This window comes from Sarcophilus harrisii, chromosome 5 (assembly GCF_902635505.1).
Source record: "Sarcophilus harrisii chromosome 5, mSarHar1.11, whole genome shotgun sequence".
NCBI classification, from domain to species: Eukaryota; Metazoa; Chordata; class Mammalia; order Dasyuromorphia; family Dasyuridae; genus Sarcophilus; species Sarcophilus harrisii.
The window spans coordinates 278,582,879-278,595,172 of NC_045430.1; the positions used below are offsets into that span (position 1 = coordinate 278,582,879).

Here is a 12,294-nt window from a genome sequence, read left to right on the forward strand (position 1 = left end):
TATACTATCAACAGGTTGAGATGGAAGAGGAAGAGAAGAGTCTAGGAGTAGAGGAAATCATGGACAAAGACCTAATGGCAGAAATATAACAGATATGTTTAGTGAACTGTGGGTAGCTCTGTTGGACTGAAACCTCCAATGATAAGAGAACCCTTGAGCTGAAGTGAGAAAAAAAAAAGAGTTTGGCATATTATGGAAAGTCATTTTCACAAGGCTAAGGAGTCTGGTATTATGTTTTAGGCTTCAAGGGATGAGAAAAGAGTTACTTTAGGCTCAATGGAACAAGACAAGTGATAGGGCATCTAAGTACCACAAACAAATATTAAGTATAGGGAGTAAATTTTAACAGAAAGAGGTAGAGGCCAAGGGATGTGGAGGTAAAGGGAGATCAGAGTCAAAATGGAGTAGCCAAGTCTTCTGCAATCAGCTGGGTAAGACCCACAATGCAGAATGGAGATTCTTAAGAAGTGATCCAAAAAGGACTAGAACTAGGAAATCCTAGATGTTTATCAAGAAGTCTCTACATCTTGGCCTTAAACAACCAACTAATTCTTCAAACGCATTTTCCTTATACATCAGAATGGGTCTCAAACCAGAGGTTCACTAGGGGCAAGTATCTGAGGTAGTAAATGCCTATTTTAATCTATAACCTGAATTTATCTAAATTTATCTAATGTCTGAAAAGCATTCCATTAACTGGAAAATATGTACACTGATCAAAAAAAAGTCGAGCTTACTGATGGACAGTTTTCAAAATTCATAACTTTTCCCATCAAAAGTATCACTCCTTTAGAAGCAATGACTGGGTTTCCAAAATGATCTAATTAAGAATGGAAGACAAAGGAGATCCTAAAAAATTAATATGGCCTTCTGGTTTATGTCTCAAAAGAAATGTGTGACTCATCAGAATCATCTTAAGCCTCGAGGACAATTCATTAGTGAGGAAGAACTCTTTTATGTGGTGCCCAGATGTTCTCCACCATCTGCTCATGTTAAGTCATTTCCTCTTGAGCAGTTCTGCGTCTCGGATGGCCAGGAGGGTGGTACTTGCTAGACAAGTTTATTCTGCATCTCTCACGCAAATATCCAATGATTGTATCCAAGATGGCACAGTTCATTTAGAATGGTGAGCATTGGGGCCTATGATTTGGCATTATATGGTGGTATACAGTATCCATAGTTGGATTTGCCAATGTCAGATTAATGAGTGGTTGAAAAGATGGTTGTTGAGTGGCATAAATCGATAGATAAATGTTGAATGACTCACTTCCCTTCTTTTAGTAGTCTGTCTGTTATGTCAGACTTTTCACCAAAGTAATCTCACCTTTGTTGTTTCCTAATGATTCAGAATATAGAAGTCCTGAAGGAACTGGGGGCATGTGATTTCAAATTCGCTGGTCCTTTTTTGCTTCAATCTAATCAAATGGATAAGCTAGTGTTCACTTTGCATTGCCATGTCTTCATTTCTCTTCGGTTGTTATTTCGTAAACCACTCTAAATAATTTACTACACTTCATTCGTATTGTACCCAAGGGTATACCTTAAAAGGACTGGAAAATAATTTTTGTGGCCATCCTAAGAATTGAAGGATTCTTGGCACTTTTTCTCTCTTTTCCTGCCCCTCTAATACTGTTATGATAGAACATCAACTCCTCAAGGGCAGGGAGTATTTCAGTCTTGTCTTTGTGTCCTTAATTAATAACACCAGGTCTGGAATACATTATATGCTTAAGAAATTAAATGAGATTGTTGGTGGAGTTGTGAACTGATCCAATCATTCAGAAGAGCAATTTGGAATGATGTCCAAATAGTTATAAAACTGATCATACCCTTTGGTCCAGCGGTTCCTCTACTGGATCTGTATCCTAAAAGAACATAAAAGAGGGGGGAAAAGGATCCATATGTAGAAAACTGTTTGTAGCAGCTCTCTTTGTGGTGACAAAGAATTGGAAATTGAGTACATGCCCATCAATGGCTAAATAAGTTGTAGTATGTAAATATAATGTAATATTATTGTTTTATAAGAAATGATGAGCAGGAACATTTTGGAAAAACCTGGAAAGATTTACATAAACAGATCCTGAGTGAAATGAGCAGAACTAAGAGACCATTATACAAACTAGCAGCAAGATTGTGCGATGACCATCGATTAGACTTAACTCTTCTCAGAATTCAGCATTCTAAGATAATTCCATTAGATTTGAGACAGAAAATTCCATCCACATCTTGAAAAAGAATTATGGACTCCAATGAGGATTAAACATACTATTTTCACTTTTTGTTATTGTTGTTTTTTCTTTCTTGTGGTTTTTCCCTTTTTGTTATAAGTTTCTTCCTGCAACATTGGTAATATGGGGAAATGTTTAAAATGACTGTACTTGTATAACCTCTATCAGATTGTTGTCTTGGGGAGGGAAGGGATAGGGGGGAATTTGAAACTCAAAATCTTACAAAAATGAATGTTAAAAACAATCTTTACATGATACTAGAAATAATAAAATACTATTTAGAAAAAAAAGAAATAGAATGAGATCATAAATATAAAGAGCTTTCTGGAATTGTTACCTGGAAAACCTGAGTTTAAATACTGTCTCAGACACTGACTGTTTGTGTGACCCTGGGCGAGTCTCAAAAATCTCTTACAACCTTTAGCTTTATTTTTCTGTCAAATGGGAATAACAACAGCACTGACCTTACAGATTGTTGTCAGGATCAAGAACTTTGCAAACCTTAAAGTGTTATATAAATGGTAGTGATAGTTATTATTATATAATGCTCTTTGGTTACTTATATATTTTATTTGTTTAAAAGATAAGAGCTCGTTGGTGTTAGGGATTATTTCATTTTTTTTTATGTTTGTGGATATCCATAGTACTTAGAATAGTGTCTGCTACAGAATAGGGACTAAGGAATAGGCTCCAATTGACTAGATATCAGGAGGAGGAGGGACCACATGGGCCTGAGGTCCAGGATGTATCTTATCTGTTCCATGCATTCATAGGATCCAAAAATTCCCCACCACCAATTATTGGGTTCTAGTGGGCAGAACTCAGAAATGCAGCAAAACAGAAAATGAGCTGGAAGGGATCTCTGTGGACATCTACAGCAACCATGAGCCATGAAACAAATGGTCATCTCACTTCAATTTAGGGACTTCCTAGAAGAGGAGGTCTGCAATCTTTTTTCTAGCACTGGCTGGGCAATCAAAGCTTTTGTAACTTGGAGGCACCTGACCGCTTGCATCAAGGACTCAGGATCATTTTGATTCCATGATGAGATTTCAGACAGATTTTGGCGCGGTGACATCCTAATACCTGACTACTTATGTCATCTTAGCCCTGCTTAAATTAACATTTTAATTTGCCTGTAGAAGTAGAATTCCAGTCTAGGAACATCCCTGGCTTTTAAGATGAACAATTCTGTAACCCTAGCATCCTACATATTTTAATCATTAGGGAAGTTGAGGTTTCTTCGCTATTGAAATGTGTACAATCTTTTATCTGATACCCCCATACAAACTGAAAATGTGTGAAATGATGACCTTGACCTAACCAAGAAAAGGTACAAATTATTGCCTGAGCATTATTCCAGAGCTCTGTTAAATAATCTCATGTCCATGTAATGGATTCAATTTTCTGAGTAAATTGTTGCTGCAATTATTCCAGTATATGTCAAACATCTCAAGAAAATTATTTCAGTGGAGGTGAGATACATTTGTAAATCAGATGCTTTGGTGACGGTATTTTTTAAAAATGAATCTTATTGACCAGCCAAAGGGCACTTGAAATTTTCATAAATTTCTCAAGTTCAACGTGAGCTAAAAAAAGAACTGTTTTCTAAGAGCATTCAAACCTTCACCCCAGACAGCTGCAGCAAAGAATCCCTTTTCTCCAAACCCAGCAGAGCTGCCATTTCAAACTTGTCACCAGGTCAGTTTTTTCACACTTGGTTTTTTTCCTCCCTGTTCCCTAATATTTCAGCATAGAGTGTTAAACTATCTTTGATGCATGTGAATTCCTCATGTAGTTACAAAAGGCAATAGAAAAAAAGTGGAGTAAGGAAAAACATCATATTTGATGACTTATGTGTTGATAGGTTCAAAAAATTCAAAGATTCCTGACTTATTAAATTAACTTGAAAATGATGGTTGATCATGGAAAAAAAAACTTTCATTAGCACAAATTCAAATAGCAAAAAATAATGCAGAATGATATAAGGCTTTGTTCTGTGAAAAGAGCTTTTCCTTGTCAAGGCTGTGAGATATACAACACAAGTACACTTGTTCTTCTTTTGACAGTTGAAGAAATTGAGGCAAAATCAGTCAGAAGAAAAAACCCAAAGACTTCCCACTTTTAGACACAGAGCACCTAATTAATGATAGTGTCAAAATATCTTAAAGGGATCTTAAAGGTTTTTGAGTCCAATTCACGTATTTTAACAGAGAAAGGAACAGAGACTCAGAGAGCTAAAAAGGAAAAAAAAGCCAGGGCTCTTTGCACTGTTTCAATGGCAGAAGCTAATCAGCCATGTGTTTCAGACCATTTCCTACTCTCCTCTTGCCAAGAGCTCTTCAATCAAGGTGTCTTTGCAGAGAGTTCTGGGCCAGGTGGTCCCATACTTGGTGTGATAGAAAGGGTAGCTTTGGCCCACACAACTTTGCTATTGTCAACCTCACAGATGTAAGCCATTTACATGGAGCCTACAAGGGGTACAAAATGCAATACCTACATTATCTCATTTGCCTCTTTGAGGTACAATTAGTAGGATTCTTATTTCTATTTTATGGATGAGAGGATTGAGGTAAAGCACTTAACTGATTTCCCATATTCTTTGGGGACTGAGATAGTTATACTGATAGTAAATATCAGAAACAGGATTTAAACTTAAATCAACAATTCTTTGATAAGTACCTGTTACATGCCAGGCACTGTACAGTGTGCTGGGGGATAATAAGAAAGGCAAATAAAATGCAACAAAACCAGTCCCTGCTCTTAGAAACATACAGTCTAATAATCGGGGAAAAGAGAGAAAACATGAAAAACAACTGTGAACCAAAATGATAGAAGCAGAATCGGTTGGAGATAATTTTAAAGGGATGTCAGGATGAGCAGATGGGGTGGGAGATGGGGAGGTTTTTGTCTTTGGTTTTCTTACTCTTTGTTGTCTAACTGTTCTCTTCTAGGATCACAAGGCTGATTAATTATTCAATAATTTGGAGAATTTTAAATCCTTTAGGAAACTTCAAATTCACTGAATATAATCATATTTTGTAGGTAAAGAAACATAAACCTATTGAATTTTGGTGACTTCCTCTGGGTTACACAATTAGAAATTGCTGAGGATACAAGGTAGAAGCCGGATTTCCTGAATTATAGGCCAATGGTTTTTCCCCTACAGCATGATAGGATGGAAGGAGCATCACGGACATAAAGGGCATATGACTACATATGAAGTCAGAGGTCCTGAGTTTGAATCCTGGCCCTGATATAGTCCATCCATGGAAGGCCTATATCTCTGGGTCTTGGGATCTGCAACTTTGAAATGAATGAATTATGCTGGGGAAAGGCACATGACAGATGGTGAAGGGATTGTGGGAAAACACGAGCATCCGAGCACTGTTACTGAAATCTGGGGTTGGGCTAGTCATTCTAGAAATCAATTGGAACCATGTCCCCAAAGTTATTAAACTGTGCTAGTAATACCACAATCAGAGCTATACCCAAACAGTTCAACAAAAGAGGAAGAGGACTCAGAGATACAAATATCCATGCTAATTCTTGGAGTGCCCATTGATTGGAGAACAGATTAATATATCAAGGTATATGTATGCAATCAAATGACATTGTTCTGTAAGAAATAATGAAGGGGAGAGTTTCAAAGAAAACTGGACAGACTTACATGGATTAATATAGAGCAAAATGAGAACCAAGAGAAAATTTTATATGATGACAATAATACCATTGCGATAACTTTAAAAGACTTAGGAACTCTGATCAATGCAATGATGATCTATTATATGACTCTAGAGGATTCATAATGAAAGAGGTCTTCACCTCCTGTCAGAGATGATGGAGTCAATAAAGATTGAGATTTGGGGAGGGGGGGAGAAGGCAAAATGAAAATTTGTTTTTCCTCACTATAAATGTTCCTAATATATTTTTTTGTCCTTTCTTTCTCAATGAGTTGGGGGGGGGGAAGTGAAAGAGAGAGAAGAAAAATATTTGTTAATCAAAAAATAAAATTATGTATGCATATGTATGAAACAAAGAAATGGAGCAACAAAGAGACAGAGAGACTGAGAGACACAAAGAGAGAGACCTAGAGAATAATAGCTGATATTTAGAACTAATTTCTCCAAAATATATTCAAGGCACTGTGCTATATACTGGTGGTGTAAAATCATTCATTCAATAAAAATATATTAAGCACCAGCTATGTGTCAGGCATTGTGCCAAGCACTGGGCTATAAAAAAAGAGTCAGAAGGCAGGCCCTGCCCTCAAGGAGCTTACATTTTAATGGAAGAAAAAACTTGCACATAAATGTGTGTGTGTGTGGTATATGTGTGTGTGTGTGTGTGTGTGGTATGTGTGTGTGTGTGTGTGTGTGTGTGTGTGTGTGTGTACAAAGCATGCTATAGACAGAAATAAACAGGACATAATTAAAACCTAAAAAGAATAGGAATTAAGAGTATTAGAGAGAACAAAGGAGCAGCAACATGGTTCAGTGGGAAAAGCAGAGTCTACAATTAGGAAGATCTGAGTTAAATCCAACTTAGCTATGTGACCCTAGGTAAGCCATTTTAACCCCTGTTTGGCTTAGTCCAGGGGAAGAAGAAATGGCAAGCCACTCATCAACTTTGCCAAGAAAGCCCCATGGGCTGTATAGTCATGATATGATCCACAGGGTAACCAAGAATTAGTCACAGTTGAAGAAGAGGGACAACAGAGACTTTGCCCTAAAGGAGTTTCTGTTTATTCCATTGTGGGAACTTCCAAAATGCCACAGAGATAAACACAGGGACCAATTTTGGGAGGAAAAAAAAAGAGGACTGCCAGTTAAGAAAATGAAGGGAAGCTTCCCAGATACCTTGGGATTTGAACTGAGCTTTGAGGGTAAAGAAAGATTGAAGAGAGAGCAATAAGGATGGGGGGCATACAGAACAGGTCAGTGAACAAAGGAAGGAGAGTGTCACATTTGGATAACAGGTTGTCACTCAATGGAGTTGGGATGTAGAGCAGAGTACATCAAAGAGAAAGGAGGGGGACGGAATCAGGCTGAAGTCAGACTGCCCACGGCTTATAAGCGGCCAGTACTGGATACTCGTAGGAAACTTTGTCTCAGCCATTGTCTTCAGTGACATGATTTGTTCACAGATTAAGCTAAATCCAAAGTCTCCTAGCTCTCTTCCCAGAATGATAACAGAACCCCCCCCCCACTCACCCTGTTTATATACTGATTTATGTGGTTATTTAGTTTTCTAAGTGAGGATGCCATCTTTCCAACCAGATTCTAAGCTTCAGGAGATAATAGGATCCATTGATTTAAAATTGACATGGACCTTGAAACCATCAGATTTTACAGGTCATGAAAATGAGAGCCATAGGGTAGAAGCGACTTATCTGTTACCCAGCTGGCAAAGTATTGGACACAGTTTTTCTGTATACAACTGATGCTACATCCATGGAAACTTGAATGTGATTTTACATAGATATGTAAGGCACATTTCTGTTGTGCTTTACTACATAGGAGGCACTTAACATCAATAGATTTTGAAAATAGCCTTTCAGTTTCTCTCTAAGGACCATTTGCATGTCATCAGGAGCACACACGTGCACAAATATGTGTATGCATGTATAAAAATGCAAACACACAACTCATCCACATCACATACACACATCCAAAGTATACAAATATACCCACAAATGTAAACACTTGACACACATACATGAATACACATAAATGCAAATACATGGCACATATACATGCATGTACACACACACAAAATGCACACATAGGGATGCATTGCTCCGTGCACAATTTGTAAGAAGCTCAGTGCACAGCTCCCCTTACTGGGGCACAATTGCCTCTTACTCTATAACTCACTATGAAAAAAAATGCTCCCTCAAAATTTCTCAGGGTCCAGAAATAAACATTCTGGGATGTTCTGGGGTCCAGATGTGGAGATCATGTGATGGGATTATTGGAAGGGAGAAAGGAACTCCAACCCGTTTAACCCTCTGCTGCGCACAACATATTGCCCTCTTTGCCTCCATCTGGTCATTATCTGAAGGAGTGGTCACCTGTTGGCCTCAGTTTCTAGCCTTTACTTCTGGAAATCTTCCAGCCAATCTCAGTGTTAGCAAAGTCTCAGAGCAGAAATGCCAACAGAGCCTGTGTGGGGCAATCAGAACCAGAGTCAGGGCCCAGATTTGTACTTGGATTGGAACAAACCCTAAAGCCAATGGCAATGATGGAATACATGTGTGAAAGCATTAAGCTTGCCCTCCGGACCACAATTTAAGGGTCACCAAACTAGGCCATATAGAGACATAGTCCCTTGCTCCCAAGGTATGGGATTGTGAGTGTTGCATACTAACTGACCTCTTCTCACATGGACATCCCAGGAAATGTGAGCAAATGTTTGGCCAGAACGTGCCATTTATCCTTTGCCCTTTGGGGGCATCTGCCTTGGTCATTGACATAACAGGGTTTTGGACATGGTCTAATGGCTGTCATTTGGGGTCATTTTACATTTAAAAAATGACTGAAGGAAAGCACAGCGTCTTGACCACTTTGCCTCCCTGGAATTCTCTGAAGATGAGGAGGATATTGATCATCATCAGCTCAGGAGCATTATTGGTGCAGGGGACTAGAAAATTGGGAACTCACAAAAGGGGAAGGGAAGGGAGTCTAAAGTGCTTAGAGAGGTAGCTTTTTTTTGGGTTGCTGTTGGAAAAAATGGAAGTTTAAACAGCACATTTATTTCACTTTAATTTTGGAGCTGTCATACATCAGCTCTGCAGCCCTGATTCAGAACACATGGAGGGTGCCTTTGAAGTCGGGGCTGCTTTTTTCCACAATGGCAGAAAGATACAAAAAAAAAAAAAATTAAAGGGTGACCAAATCATGGATTCAACTTTTGTGCTCTTAATTTACAAATTGTGCCTGAATTTTTTCTTTCCTTTCTTCCTTCTTCCTTCCTTTTCCTTTCTTTCCTTCCTTCTTTTTTCCTTCTCTTTCCTTCCTTCTTCCTTCCTTTTCCTTTCTTTCCTTCCTTCCTTTCCCCTTCTCTTTCCTTCCTTTCTTCATTCCTTCCTTTCTCTCTCTCTATTTCTTTCTTTCTCTCTCTCTTTCTTTCCTTCTTTCTTTTTCTTTCCTTTCCTTTCCATTTCTTTCCTTTCCTTCCTTTCTTCTTCCTTCTCCTTCTTCTCTTCTTTCTCCTTCTCCCTCTCCTTCTCCTCCTTCTCCCTCTCCCTCTTCCCCTCCTCCTCCTCCTCTTTCTCTTCTTCCTTCATTCTTTCTCTTCTACTACTACTTCTCCTTCTTCTCTTCTTTTTCCTCCATTTTTCTTCTTCAGTAAATTTTTTTTTGTGGCATAAATTATTTTTTTAAAAAATCCTTCTAAACTTATTTATTTTGAGTTTGCCCCCCATTTAATGAGAGGTACTCTACTTTGATTTTATTTCACTGTTAAAAAAATAGTTTATTGTGTGCTTTTCAAGGAAGGGAAAAGACAAATCAGTCATAATTTGTTCTATGGAAGCCATTTGGGAAAAACTAAACTCATTCATATATGGGAGCTGTCAACCTTAGAATTCTCTTTATTGATGGTATCTGTTTTGGAGCTGAGCTTCACTTTGCAGGATAGCTGAATGAAGACTATGTCTCTTTGCTTTTCTTTTTCAGAAATGTGAATGATTCAAGAGTTGCTTATAGAAACAGTATATAAAATTTGATCTAGGTAAAAGTTTCCATGTACATTAAGAAAAAATGAGGCAGAGATAGGAGTGAGAGATGAGGAAGCCTATCTTTGCTCTGGGCTTCCATAGAGAGCTAAAATGTAGTAGTGAATTCAAGTGCCAGATGTTGAGTCAGGGCAGCCCAGTGGTGGGAAATCAGTGAATAAGTGCTGGATTTGAACTTGGAAGACATGACTTTGAAATTCATTGTAACTACTTTATAATCTGTGTCCTGTTGACCAAGTCTATTCACCTCTCTGACCCATTTCCTTATCCTCAAAAAAAAAAAAAAAAAAAAAAAAAAAAAGGATGCAGGATTATGACTTTCAAGATTTCTTCCTGAAATAAATCTATTAGCCAATGATCTGGATTAAGTTCTACCTCAGCCCCTTGTAATTTTAATTTATTCATTCATAAAATAGGATAGCAATCCTTTTAGTACAGCCATCATAAGACTGAGGTGAGGCTCAAATAGAATAATGGATTGTAAGGGAATTTGCAAACTTGAAAATAGCATGTAAATGTCAGTGATGATGATGATATTGTGGCTGAAGATGATGATAGTGATGATGATGATGATGATAATTTCATGCATGTGAATATCCCTTTTCTCCAGAATATCCAAGGCAAGCTCTTCCTCCTTATCTTCTATTTTTTTCTCTATCTTCTGTTCCTTAAAACACCTGGGAATACAAATATTCAGGATTTCTTACTCTTCCCTTTTGAACTTTCATCCAGAGATTTTCTTCTGCACTTTGATATTTATGGAATTGCTCAATGCTGCCCAAGTTTTCTTTCTTTGCTTCCTAAGAATTAACCCAGGCTTTCAGTACATACAGCCAAGTCCCTAATGCAGGTACCCTATTTACCTCTTAGCTTTACTCCTACTCCCTCCAAAACACAACTCAGAATCCATGTTCCTTCCCTAACACCCCTCCTCTTTTCTTGCTCCTCCTCAAGAACTCCCAGGATGTCTTCATTGCTTTCCTGTGGCTCCAGATCTTCACAGACAATTTGAAGGGAAGATGGAAGCCAGTCCCTCAAGGGAAATGGCAATAAGATTCTACAATCAGTAAAAGGGCAGAAGAGTAAAATATCCTAAGGAAAAAATGGGGAAAGTGAGCTATAAAAAGAAGCTCTTTATGAGAATCGTTCTCTTTTAGCTCTTGAATGTATTTTGCTTGAATTGTATAAGAACTAAAAGTTATAGTTCAATTTCACTTAATAAGCATTGATTAAAGCACTGTCCTAGACACTGTATTGTGTTGGGGACGCAAATGAAAACAAAAACTGCCCCTGTCCTTAAAGAGTATATATTCCACTGAAAGGAACATATGGAAATACTCAGAAAGCATAGGAAAATTTAATATAAATTATCATGTGATGGGGAGCACAACTAGTTAGGGGAGTCTGGGAAAAGCTTCCTAAAGTGGATGGCCCTAGAGCTGAACCGTATAGGAAGCTAGACATTCTAAGAGTGGGTGGTGAGTAGGAAGAGTGTGCCAGGCAAGGGCTGTGCCCGACAGGTTACACCAGCATGGGCTATTTGGGGGAGATTCAAGATATTAACAGCAGCAAACAGCCTCATTTGGGTTCCCCTGATACCTAGCACCAAAGTGGGCAGCCCCTTCATTTTACAAACAAGGAAACTAAGGATAATGGAAAGGAAGTACTTTGTTCATGGTCCTACAGCTATAAAGTGTCAGTGACAGGATTTGAATTTAGGTCTGACTTCAAAACAAGTAGTTGGTTTCTTTTTCCCATTGTATCCCTCTATTCTTAGCATTTGTTATTTCTTGTTGATCCCTCTCACTTACATCACAATCTACCTTTGATATATATGATTTTTTTTGCTATCAATCAGTTATGTGATTTGTATGTATTTGAATTCAGGTACTACTGGATCCAGGACCTGTGTTCTATCTATTGAACCAACTTGCTGCCTCAGTACTTTATCTCTTAAAACTCCATTTAAACTCATAAACTTCAGGAAAGTCTATGGCAAGAGATAAATCAATATCATTGTTGATTTGTTCTTCCTCTCATTGTTCTGGTATAAATTCAGGCACATGCCATAAAAGTAATAGGAAATGAAATGATTCTTAAAAAAGAAAAAAGAGAAGAAAAAAGAAAATCTGTTTCTGTTCAGGTCATTACCTTAGACAAGAAACTCCACTGTATCCTTCCCCTAGTAGGAAGATTCCTTTTTAATATTCCTCCTCCAAACAGAACTGGTCATTATGAACTGCAGACTAGCCTTTTAACTGGACTTCTGGCCTCCAGCCTCTCCCCCAATTATTCATTCTTCTCTCAGCTTACAAAATGATTCTGAAA

General features: G+C 38.0%; 1 protein-coding gene across 8 annotated transcripts in view; it reads right to left on the reverse strand.

Moving 5' to 3' along the window:
• The window catches only part of HDAC9 (histone deacetylase 9), a 673,520-nt gene that overhangs the window by 77,670 nt on the left and 583,556 nt on the right, over positions 1-12,294 (reverse strand). The gene's annotated exons all lie outside the window — the stretch shown is intronic.